This window comes from Rattus norvegicus, chromosome 1 (assembly GCF_021556685.1).
Source record: "Rattus norvegicus strain SHRSP/BbbUtx chromosome 1, alternate assembly SHRSP_T2T, whole genome shotgun sequence".
Classification (NCBI taxonomy): domain Eukaryota; kingdom Metazoa; phylum Chordata; class Mammalia; order Rodentia; family Muridae; genus Rattus; species Rattus norvegicus.
The window spans coordinates 194,300,001-194,310,529 of NC_141534.1; the positions used below are offsets into that span (position 1 = coordinate 194,300,001).

The 10,529-nt window shown below is 47.3% G+C and overlaps 1 long non-coding RNA gene and 1 pseudogene across 3 annotated transcripts in view; one reads left to right on the top strand and one right to left on the bottom strand.

Annotated features, from left to right (window-relative positions):
• LOC147996968 (uncharacterized) overlaps positions 1-8,367 on the bottom strand; it is a 19,646-nt gene extending 11,279 nt beyond the window's left edge. For all 3 annotated transcript variants that reach the window (XR_015652582.1, XR_015652583.1, XR_015652585.1), the window contains exons 1-2: positions 8,050-8,367; positions 1,039-1,240 (exon numbers count right to left, since the gene is read on the bottom strand). This is a non-coding gene — a long non-coding RNA (uncharacterized LOC147996968). The remainder of the gene's footprint in view (positions 1-1,038; positions 1,241-8,049) is intronic.
• On the top strand, positions 3,121-3,721 carry LOC134483852 (large ribosomal subunit protein eL18-like; annotated as a pseudogene).
• Positions 8,368-10,529: the final 2,162 nt, after the last annotated feature.

The following is a 10,529-nucleotide window of genomic DNA, read 5'->3' on the forward strand; positions in this document are numbered from 1 at the left end:
CATGCACTCACACGCACACACACACACACACACACACACACACACACACACACACACCACACAGCATTAGGATGGCTGCAAGTGGACTGAGCTGAGATTACAAAACCAGCAGCAAAAAGGCCACAGCTATATTTGGAAGAAGGAAGAGACCAACCCAGGGCTTGGGGTGGATGGTGTAACATCAACAGATGACCAAGAGGAAACAGCACTGCACGGCTTTCATCTTGTTTGCCTTTTCACCCAGAAGATGCTCAGGGTTAACATGACTTAAGGTTGCAGCTGGGGGTTGGGGTGGTACAGGTAGCTGCTGGCATGATGTTCTATTCCCAGGAGAAAGGAGGAGGAGAGCAGAGAGAGCAAGCGAGGAAGGGGGGGAGGGAAGGGGGAGGGAGAGAGAGAGAGAGAGAGAGAGAGAGAGAGAGAGAGAGAGAACAGTCAAGAGGAAACGGGAAGGGAGAGGGCTTTAACTCCATCAAAGCTGTCTAGACCACAGACTTGGATCCAGTTCTCCCTCTAGATTCCCACAGAAGCTGGCTGCAGCTTTGCAACCAGTGTAGACAACTTTGAGAAATTTGAAAAAACGAAAATACTGAGAATGGTCAATGTCATTCTACCTTGCACTTGTATCTGGAATGATTTAGCCATGACTTTTGATATCAGTCTCCCGTGCGTGGCCCCTTTGCGTGTGTGGCCCCCTTGCGTGTGTGGCAGGGACAGCAGGAAGTTGCATGAGCTGAATGAACTTCACTTCCCTTTCTCCCCGCAGCACCCGAAGCGTTACCATATTGCTGACAGGGAACTCTGGGGGCTTTGTTTGCTTTGGACCTTGATCTCAGGAAGAGAGAGTCTTGGGAAATTGAGATAACATAAGGAAACACGAACACAGGCACAGTCGATTGGGGGCTCCCCGGCAGTTTCGACATTAGCCAAGTGTGCTAATAAACACCTGTAATCCTAGCACCTGAGAGGCATAGGTAGAGGAGCTGGACATTGAGAGCTAGCCTAGACTACAAAGGGAGACTTGATTTCAAAACCTACCAGAGAAGCTGGGCCTGCTGTCACAGGCCTGTAATTACAGCTGCTGGGGAAACTAAGGAAAGGGGAACAGAGCTTCAAAGCCAACGTGGACTCAAGGCTACTCCAGAGCACTCTGGGTGACTCAAAACACACCAGTGAGGATCAGGAGTTCAAAGTCATCCTCAGCAACGTAGCAAGTTCAAGGCCAGCTTCAGCTCCTTGCCTAAAAAAAAAAAAAAAAAAAAAGTAAGTAAGCAAATAAAACCAAAAATTGTAGCTAAATAGCAGGGCACCGCCTGGCTTGCACGAGGATTAGAAAAAAAAACAGAAACATATTATAATCTGGCTTAACCCTTTAATCCCAGCACTTGGCAAAGGAATATGAGTTTGAGGTAAGCCTAGACCACACAGTGAGTTCAAGGCTAGCCAGAGCTACACAGAAAGACCCTGTCTCAAAAAAAAGGGAAAAAAAATCCTAAACTAAGCTTTATAGAGTCAGCAAAAATTTTGGAGTATGGAAATTCATTCCTTAATAAAAGTAACAGAAAAAAGATGAAAATCAACTTTCAAACTAAAAGTCCACCAGGCTTGCCCAACCTGAGGAATCCTCAGTTAAGAAGCACTGCCGTGCTGAAGAGAGGGCTCAGCGGTTAGGAACACTGGCTGCTCTAAGGGACTCAAGTTCAATTCCCAGCCAGCACTTGGTGGCTCAGAACCATCTGCAATTCCAGATCAAGTAGATCCCTTTTCTGGTCTTCTGGGACACTAGGCATACATGTGGTGTATAGACATATACAGGCAAGATATTAATTCTCAAAGAATAAAAAAAAAAACTTAAAAAAAAAGCTGACTCCTGAATGTTGGTAAGACAGGTACTTTTGTGGCTCCTCCTTTTCTTCTTCTTCTTCTTCTTCTTCTTCTTCTTCTTCTTCTTCTTCTTCTTCTTCTTCTTCTTCTTCTTGACAAGTTCTCACTCATCATGTAGCTCTGGCTGGCTTCTGGAGTGATGGATTAAAGGCATAGACCACCATGCCCAGCAACTTTGAGGCCTTTTAAATCGCCTTAATCTAGTAGGATGCAAACTCAAGACCAGCCAGAGCTACATAGCAAACGTCTTTCTCAAACAAACAAACACCTAGGCCAGCAAGCTGACCCAGCAGCTAAAAGCACTTTATGCCAAGCCTGATATTTTTGGGTTGATCCCCGGGCCCCACATGACAGAAGAGAATTAATTCCGAAAAGTCGTTGAGCTGCCTAGTTTATGTCAACTTACTGCAAGCTAGAATTGTCTGAGAAGAGAAAGACTCAATCGAGAAAATTCCTCCAGCTCATTGTGGGTTGGGCCATCCCTGGGCTGGAGGTGCTGATTCTATAAGAAAGAAGGCTGAGCAAGCCAGGAGGTGCAAGCTGGTAAGCCGCACTCCTCTATGCCGGCTGCATTAGCTCCTGCTTCCAGGTCCCACTCAGTTTTGAGTTCCTGACTTGGGTTCCCTCAGTGGACTTTGATTCAGGATATGCAAATTAACGGTATGGCACAGGTGCCTAGGAAGGACTCCCTGCTGTGTCTCCCCCCCCCCCCCCAGCTGGGGACCGAACCCAGGGCCTTGAGCTTGCTAGGCAAGCGCTCTACCACTGAGCTAAATCCCCAACCCCAGGATATGCAAATTAAATATACCCTTTCCTCCACAAGTTATTTTGGGTGATGGTGGTTTTTCAAAGCAATAGTAACCCTGACCTGAAACACTTGTCCCCTGGCTACCATATGTATGAGTTGGTATACAGACACACACACACACACACACACACACACACACACACACACACACAGTTGCTTAATAAATAAATGTAATTTTTAAAAAAGCAGAAATTAAAAAGAAGAGAAAAAGTCCATTTAAAAGCTGGGCAGTGGGGGTTGGGGATTTAGCTCAGTGGTAGAGCGCTTGCCTAGGAAGCGCAAGGCCATGGGTTCGGTCCCCAGCTCCGAAAAAAAAAAAAAAAAAAAAAGAAACAAACAAAAGCTGGGCAGTGGTGCACATGCCTTTCATCCCAGCACTCAGCAGAGGAAGATGTGTCTCTGTGAGTTCGAGGCCAGCTTGGTCTACAGAGTGAGTTCTGGGACAGCCAGGGCTACACAGAGAAAACTTGTCTCAAAAAACAGACACTTTCTGGACTTGGCCAAGCAGGAGGCACCATCATGGGTGTGAACAATGGCCACAACAAGGACCAGAAGGTTCTGTGGAAAGAGGCCAAGACCAACCGCACCTTCAGTCAGGTTGTGCTGAAAATATTATTTATGATCCTCACTAACTGGCCACTTCTATCCCTGTCCTGGATGACCTGAAGCTAAAGCTTCCTGGACAGGAGAACAAAACCACTGTGGTTGGTGGGGACAGTCACAGAGGATGTACGGATTCTGGAAGTGCCCAAGCTGAAGGTGTGTGCGCTGTGGTGAGCTGCCTGGCCTGAAGACGGATCCTCAAGGCTGGGGGGTAAGATCCTCACCTTCTACCTGCTGGCCCTGGAGTCTCCCAAGGGTGGAGGCACTGGCTCCTTTTTGGTCCTCAGAAGGGCCAAGAGGTATACTGGCATTTTGGCAAGGCCCGGGGAACCTCACACAGCCACACCAAACCTTATATCCAGTCCAAGGGCCCGGAAGTTTGAGCATGCCAGAGGCCAAAGAGCCATCTGAGGCTACAAAAACTAACCCTTGGTCTTACTGTTGATAAAAAAAAATGGATGTTGAAAACAAACAAATAAACAAACAACTCAAAAAATCCATTTAAATCTCCTTATTCCATCCCCACTGACGCTCAGAACAAACTGAGCCACTCAAGGGGTCGACTTCAACGTCCTATTCCAAAGCAACTGTCTATACTGGGGCTGCACTGTGCACCTCTGGTAACTCCCTTAGAAGCTGTCCACAGGGGTTGGGGATTTGGCTCAGTGGTAGAACGCTTGCCTAGGAAGTGCAAGGTCCTGGGTTCGATCCCCAGCCCCGGAAAAAAAAAAAAAAAAAAAAGAAGCTGTCCACAGCTGACCTTGCTTGGTGGTTCCAAAGGATCTGATGCCCTCTTCTGGTTATCTTGAGCACAGCGTACACGTGGTGTACATACATACAGGCAGGCAAAATACTCATATGCATAAAACAAAAATTAATAACTCTTAAAAAGAAATAGCTTAGGCAGGTCGCCAATCCAATACAGGGGCAAACAACAAAAACAAGCTCTATGGGATCAGGAGAGGGCTCAGCAGACAAGAGGTCTTGCTGCTCTTGCAAAGGACCCAGGTTCAAGTCTCAGCATTGGGGTTGGGGATTTAGCTCAGTGGTAGAGCGCTTGCCTAGCAAGCGCAAGGCCCTGGGTTCGGTCCCCAGCTCCGAAAAAAAAAAAGAAAAAAAAAAAAGTCTCAGCATCTACATGGTGGCTAACAACCATTTGTAACTCCAGTTTCAGGGGATCCAGTGGCCTTTTTGGCCTCCACAGGCATGAGGCACACATGTGCTGGGATTAAAGGCATATGCCACCACCTGTCAATACAACACAACCTAGAGTCTCTCGGAAAGAAAGTGTTAATAAGGAGTCATCTAAGGCTGGCCAGATAGGCAGGCCTGTGAGGATTATCTTGTTAATTGAGATGGGAAGACACACCCTGCATGTGTGTGACCCATTTGCAGGGCTGGGCCCTGGACTGTGTGAGGGGTGAGTAGACCTGAGCATGAGTCATGATGAGTCGAAACAGATGTTTCGAGCTCTGGCCACTGTGACGTCCCTGCAGTAATGCACAGTAATTCGTAAGCCTTAAGATAAACCCTTCCCACCATTTTGTTGAGGTATTCTTCACAGCAACAGAAATGGACGTAGAACTCCTACCTCGTGCAAGGCTCTGCCCTCTCTCTTTCCATCTCAAGCATTACAAAGCAAACACTAGAGATGCTCAAGGAGCTAGAGGGAACCATGCTCAAAGATGGGAGAGAAAGGGATGGATAGATAGCTCAATGGTTAAGTGCAAAGGCTGTTCTATGGACCAGCATTCAATTCCCAGCACCCACATAGCAGCTCAAGTAATTATGTGTAACTCCAGTCCAGGGCACCCAACTCGTTTTTTAGGCACTGCACACATGTGGTGCCTGGAAATACACAGACAAAACTCCCATATACAAACAATAATAAACTAATGGAGGACAAGGTGGGCTGCGGAGAGATGGCTCACTGGCTAAGAGTACTCGTTGTTCTTGCAGAGGACTGAGGTTCAGTCCCCAGTACCCACTTGGCAGCTGACAACTGTCTGTAACCCCAATCCCAGAGGATCAGATGTCCTCTCTGGACTCTCTATGCACTGCCAGTACATGGCACACAAACATACATTCAGACAAAATACCATACAGATAAAGTAAAAATAAATAAATCTGTTGGCTTGAAACCCAACACTCTGGAGGCTGAAGCAAGCAGATCTCTGAGTCCCAGGCTGGCTTGATCTATACAGCAAGTTCCAGGCTAGCCTCATCTATGTAGGGAGACGCTGTCTCAAATCAAATCAAATCAAATCAAAACAAACAAACAAAAGAGTCTGACTACTTTCCAACTTTTGTGAAAAGTGTTGATCTGCACATCTAAGAAACTAGGTGATAACTGTGAAGAGACCCACAAAGAGACCATCAGTAAACACACTAACAGACTGTGACAAGGAGCAAATCTTGGCACCAGCAAGAGAAAAGTCCTCATGGTGGACAAGAAAACCTAACTTCATGAACAACACAAGAGGCCCAGCAGCAGGATGGGGGCACATTCCAAGTACATCCCACAAAACAGCAAGCCACGCAGAGTGGCTCCCATTTGGAATCTTGACACCTGGTCTTGATACCTGGAAAGCTGAGGCAGGGGGATTGCCATGAGTTTGAAGCCAATCTGGACTATATAGTTAAACTCAGGTTAGTCAAGGCTACATAGCAAGATCTTGTCTCAAAAGAACCCACAAATAAGACAGTAATAAATAAATAAATAAATAAATAAGTGACAGTTGATTATTGCTGTTCATTGTACTTCTATTTTGGAAAGTCATTACAAACACAAGGTTGACAAATGCTGAACCAGACCTAGTAGCACATGCCTGTACTATCCAGCTAGTGTAGAGGCTGAAGCAGGAAGATCAAAAGTTCAAGGCCTGCTTTCTAGTGAGTTCTGAGCCAGCCTGGGCTACATAAAAAGACCCTGTCTGAAAATAAAAAGGTCTGGTGATAGAGTATGCATGAGGTTAGATTTAATTCCCAATATCCCCCCTCTCTCACACACACTCACACACACACTCACACACACACATTCACACTCACACAAATAAACACACACACACACACACACACACACACACACACACACACATACACACACGGTCCAGTAAGACGGCTCATAAAGCTAGATGGTCTGAATTTGTTGATCTCCAAAGCCCACAAGATGAAAAGAATTGACGTCTTAAAGTTGTTCTCCGACTTTCACATACACTTGGTGGTATGGGTGCATGCACACACTCACACACCAAATAAACAATACATACATACATACATACATACATACATACATACATACATATTTTCAAAAGTTTAAAGCTGAACATTGGTCTTAGGGGGAAAACCACGCCATTAAGGAAAATGCCCGGTACTGATTCATTAGCCATGAACTCGTGATTAATAACAACATAACTCAGGCCTGAGCTCAGCTCACGGATTTTCTCCAGAACAACACACCTAAGCCTCTGTGGGAAGTGCCAGGCAGCATCTCATCACTACAGCTGGGGGCAGCATTAGCACTAATGAAGAACACAGGATGTGGCATTAAATTAAAGGACAGATACGTTGGTGCACTTACAAGTAGAGGCAAAAGGATCAGAAATTTAAAGCTAGAAGAGGCCTTGCCTCAAATGAACAAACAGCTAGACACAGTCGAACATGCCTGTAACCTCAGCTACTCAGAGGCTTCTGACACAAGAGGGTTCGGAAATTCAGGTCTAGCCTGGGGAACTAGCATCTCTCAAAAAAAAAAAAAAAAGTTAACAGTTAGGACTAAAAGATGACTCAGTGGGTAAAACCACTGGCCAAGGCTGATTACTTGAGTTCAATTTCTGGGGAAAAAAAAATGATGAAAGATGAGAACCAACTCCTGAAAGCTATTCTCAGACCTCCACACACATTCTATGGCATGTGGATACTCATACACACACACACACACACACACACACACACACACACACACGTAACTCAGTAGTAGACTGCATCTTTACTGTGTGACAGCATGGAATAAAACAGACTAAAGAAAACAGACCACCAAGACCTGTATGACACTGACCTGCAATTCTTTTTTTTTTTCCCCCCGGAGCTGGGGACCGAACCCAGGGCCTTGCGCTTGCTAGGGCCTTGCGCTTGCTAGGTAAGCGCTCTACCACTGAGCTAAATCACCAACCCCGCAATTCTTTTTTTTTTTTTTTTTTTTTTTTTTTTTTGCCAAAGCACATACTTTATTAGCTCCTGAACTCTAGTTCTTCTCCTGTACAGTTTTGGTTCCACGTAGCCGTCCAGTCCGGCGGGTAGCAATGAGACCCACTTTGCGCCCAGCAGGGGCATCTCTTTGGATAGTGGAAGGTTTGCCAATGTGCTGGAGGTTACCACCTCCAAAGGGATGCTCCACAGGGTTCATGGCAACACCCCGCACACGTGGCCAGCAGTTCCTCTTTGCCTTGTACTTGTGGTAGGCACGGCCAGCCTTTAAGATAGGCTTGTCCATTCTGCCCCCACCAGCCACGACACCAACAACAGCTCTGTTAGCAGAGGAAATGACCTTCTTGGACCCTGAAGGCAGCTTCACTCGGGTCTTCTTGGTCTCTGGGTTGTGGGAGATGACTGTGGCATAGTTCCCGGAGGCTCGTGCCAGTTTGTCCCTGTCCCCAGGCTTCTCCTCCAAACAACACCTGATAGTACCCTCAGGCATGGTGCCCCCCCCCCCCCCCCCGGCAAGACATTGCCAATATTCAGCTGGGCCTTCTTACCGCAGTACACAAAACTGTCCGGTGTGGATTCCTTCTGCGGCGATGAACAGCTCCGTCGGCTTCTTGAATCGGCAGGGATCACGAAAGACCACTTTCGCGAGGGGAGCGCCGCGGCCAGGTTCATGAATGATGTCCTTTACTATGCCTTTAATGTAACCGTGTCGCTCCGCAAAGTCCACAGAACGCAGACGCATGGCGCCCTTACGGTGCTTCACCTGCGCACGAAACGCAGGAAACACAGAACCTGCACTTTTCCTCTGTCCTCAAATCACACGGCCCATGGCGGCGAGTCTGCCGGCAAGCAAGGCCGAAAGAGCCTGACCTGCAATTAATTCTAAGGCAGGAGGATTGCATGTCTGAGCTGTAAAGTGAAACCTTTAAAAAAAAAAAAAAAAAAAAAAAAAAAAAACAAGCCAGACTTGATGTGAATCCCTAATCCCAGCAATGGGAAAGCAGAGACATGTGGATCTCTAAGTTTGAAGCCTGTCTGTTGTACACAGTGAGCTCCAAGCCAGTCAAAGCTACATAGTGAGGCCTTGTCTCAAAACAGAACAAAAAGGAGAGGGGGAGAGGGGAGAGGGGAGGAGAGGGGAGAGGGGAGAGGGGAGGGGAGGAGAGGGGAGAGGGGAGAGGGGAGAGGGGAGAGGGGAGAGGGGAGAGGAGGAGAGGGGAGAGGGGAGGGGAGGAGAGGGGAGAGGGGAGAGGGGAGAGGGGAGAGGGGAGAGGGGAGAGGGGAGAGGGGAGAGGGGAGAGGGGAGAGGGGAGAGGGGAGAACACTAAACCTGGTTCTTTAAGCTAAAAGATGGAAATCTGACCCCACAAGAGCAGCAGCAAAGACAAGGCCTCCTTGAAAGACAGCGTTAGTGTTTAGAGTTTTTGCCCTATCCTTGGAATACTTTATAAGCAGTTGCACTGAGCACACTGGCTCGGAGCAGCGTCCCAAGTACTTAGGGAGCTGAAGCCGACAAACCTGCAAGTTCCGGTCTGAGATACAGAGCCAGACTCAGTCTCAAAACAACAACAATAACCCAAAATGCCCGTCTCTCAGGGATGTGTAAGGATGCAGTCACGGCACCTACACGCAGGGTAGCGACCTCGCTGAGGTTTGATCTGACAGAACTGAGAGAGGGAAGAGATGATTCTATCAGCAACAGTGAGAGACTTCAGTGCTGCAAGTGAACAAAAGACTTGAACACTGTGCACAAGCCAAACCTAAGGGTCACCAGGCAGACACGCGCCCAGTGACAGATGTGCACAATACCACAGAGATGTCCTCCAGAACAGACCGTATGCCAGGCTTCAGAGCCTCCATGTTTTTCAATCACAAGAGCTCAAAATAACAACAAAAGGAATTAAGGGAATTCAAAAATATGTGGAAACTAGGCAACACTATCCAAGAACTAAAAAACCAAAAGGAAAATCGCACAGGAAGTAGAAAGCACGTTGGGATAAATGAAGATGAGTTGACAACCACAGCCCACGGACTGTGGGGCCAAGGCGACAGCACACAGGTGGAGTTCTGGCACTTGGAGGGCAGGGGCAGTGGTTTCACAACTGGAGGCCAACCAGGGCCCCATCACGAAGATGATATTAAGTTCACACAGCTATTATTAAATGAGTAAGATCGGGCATCATTTTCCTCACTGGTTAGCCGTGACCCACCTCGCACAGAGATACACAGTGTGGGGGTTTGAATGAGAATGGTCTCCATAGGCTCATCTATTTCAATGTTTGCTTCCCAGCGGGCTGTGTAGGAAGGATGAGGAGCAGTGGCCTTGTTGGACAAGGTGAGCTCAGGGGAGTGGGCTTTGAGATCTCAAAAGCCTATCCCAGGTCCAGTTTCTCTCTACCCACAGATCAGGGCAGCTTTCTCAGCTCCTTCTCCAGCACTGCACCTGCCTGCTGTCATGTTTCCTGCCAGGATGATAATGGACTGAACCTCTGAAAGTGTAAGCCAGCCCCAATTAAATGTTTTCTTTTTATAAGGGTTGCATTGGTTACCATATCTCTTCACAGCAATAAAAAGGTGACTAAGACACTCAGTGAGTGTATAATTTTGTGCGTGTGTTTTTTTTTAATTTATTTTATGTATATGAGCACACTGTCGCTGTCTTCAGACACACCAGAAGGTGGCATCGGATGCCATTACAGATGGTTGTGAGCCACCATGTGGGTGCTGGGAATTGAACTCAGGACCTCTGGAAGAGCAGTCAGTGTTCTTAACCACTGAGCCATCTCTCCAGCACCCACATGTGTGTGTTTTCTTGAGACAGAATCTTGTTCTACAACTCAAATTGGCCTGGAACTGACTTTGTAACCCAGGCTGGCCCTAGACACTCCATCCTCTTGCCTTAGCCCCCAGGAACCAGGTACATGGCTATGCACCACTGTCCTGGAAATGAATACATACTGAAACAGTAGCTGCTTGTGTCTGTAGCTCACAGGATGACATTTTGTAAGAGGTTCAGGAGCTTAAGGTT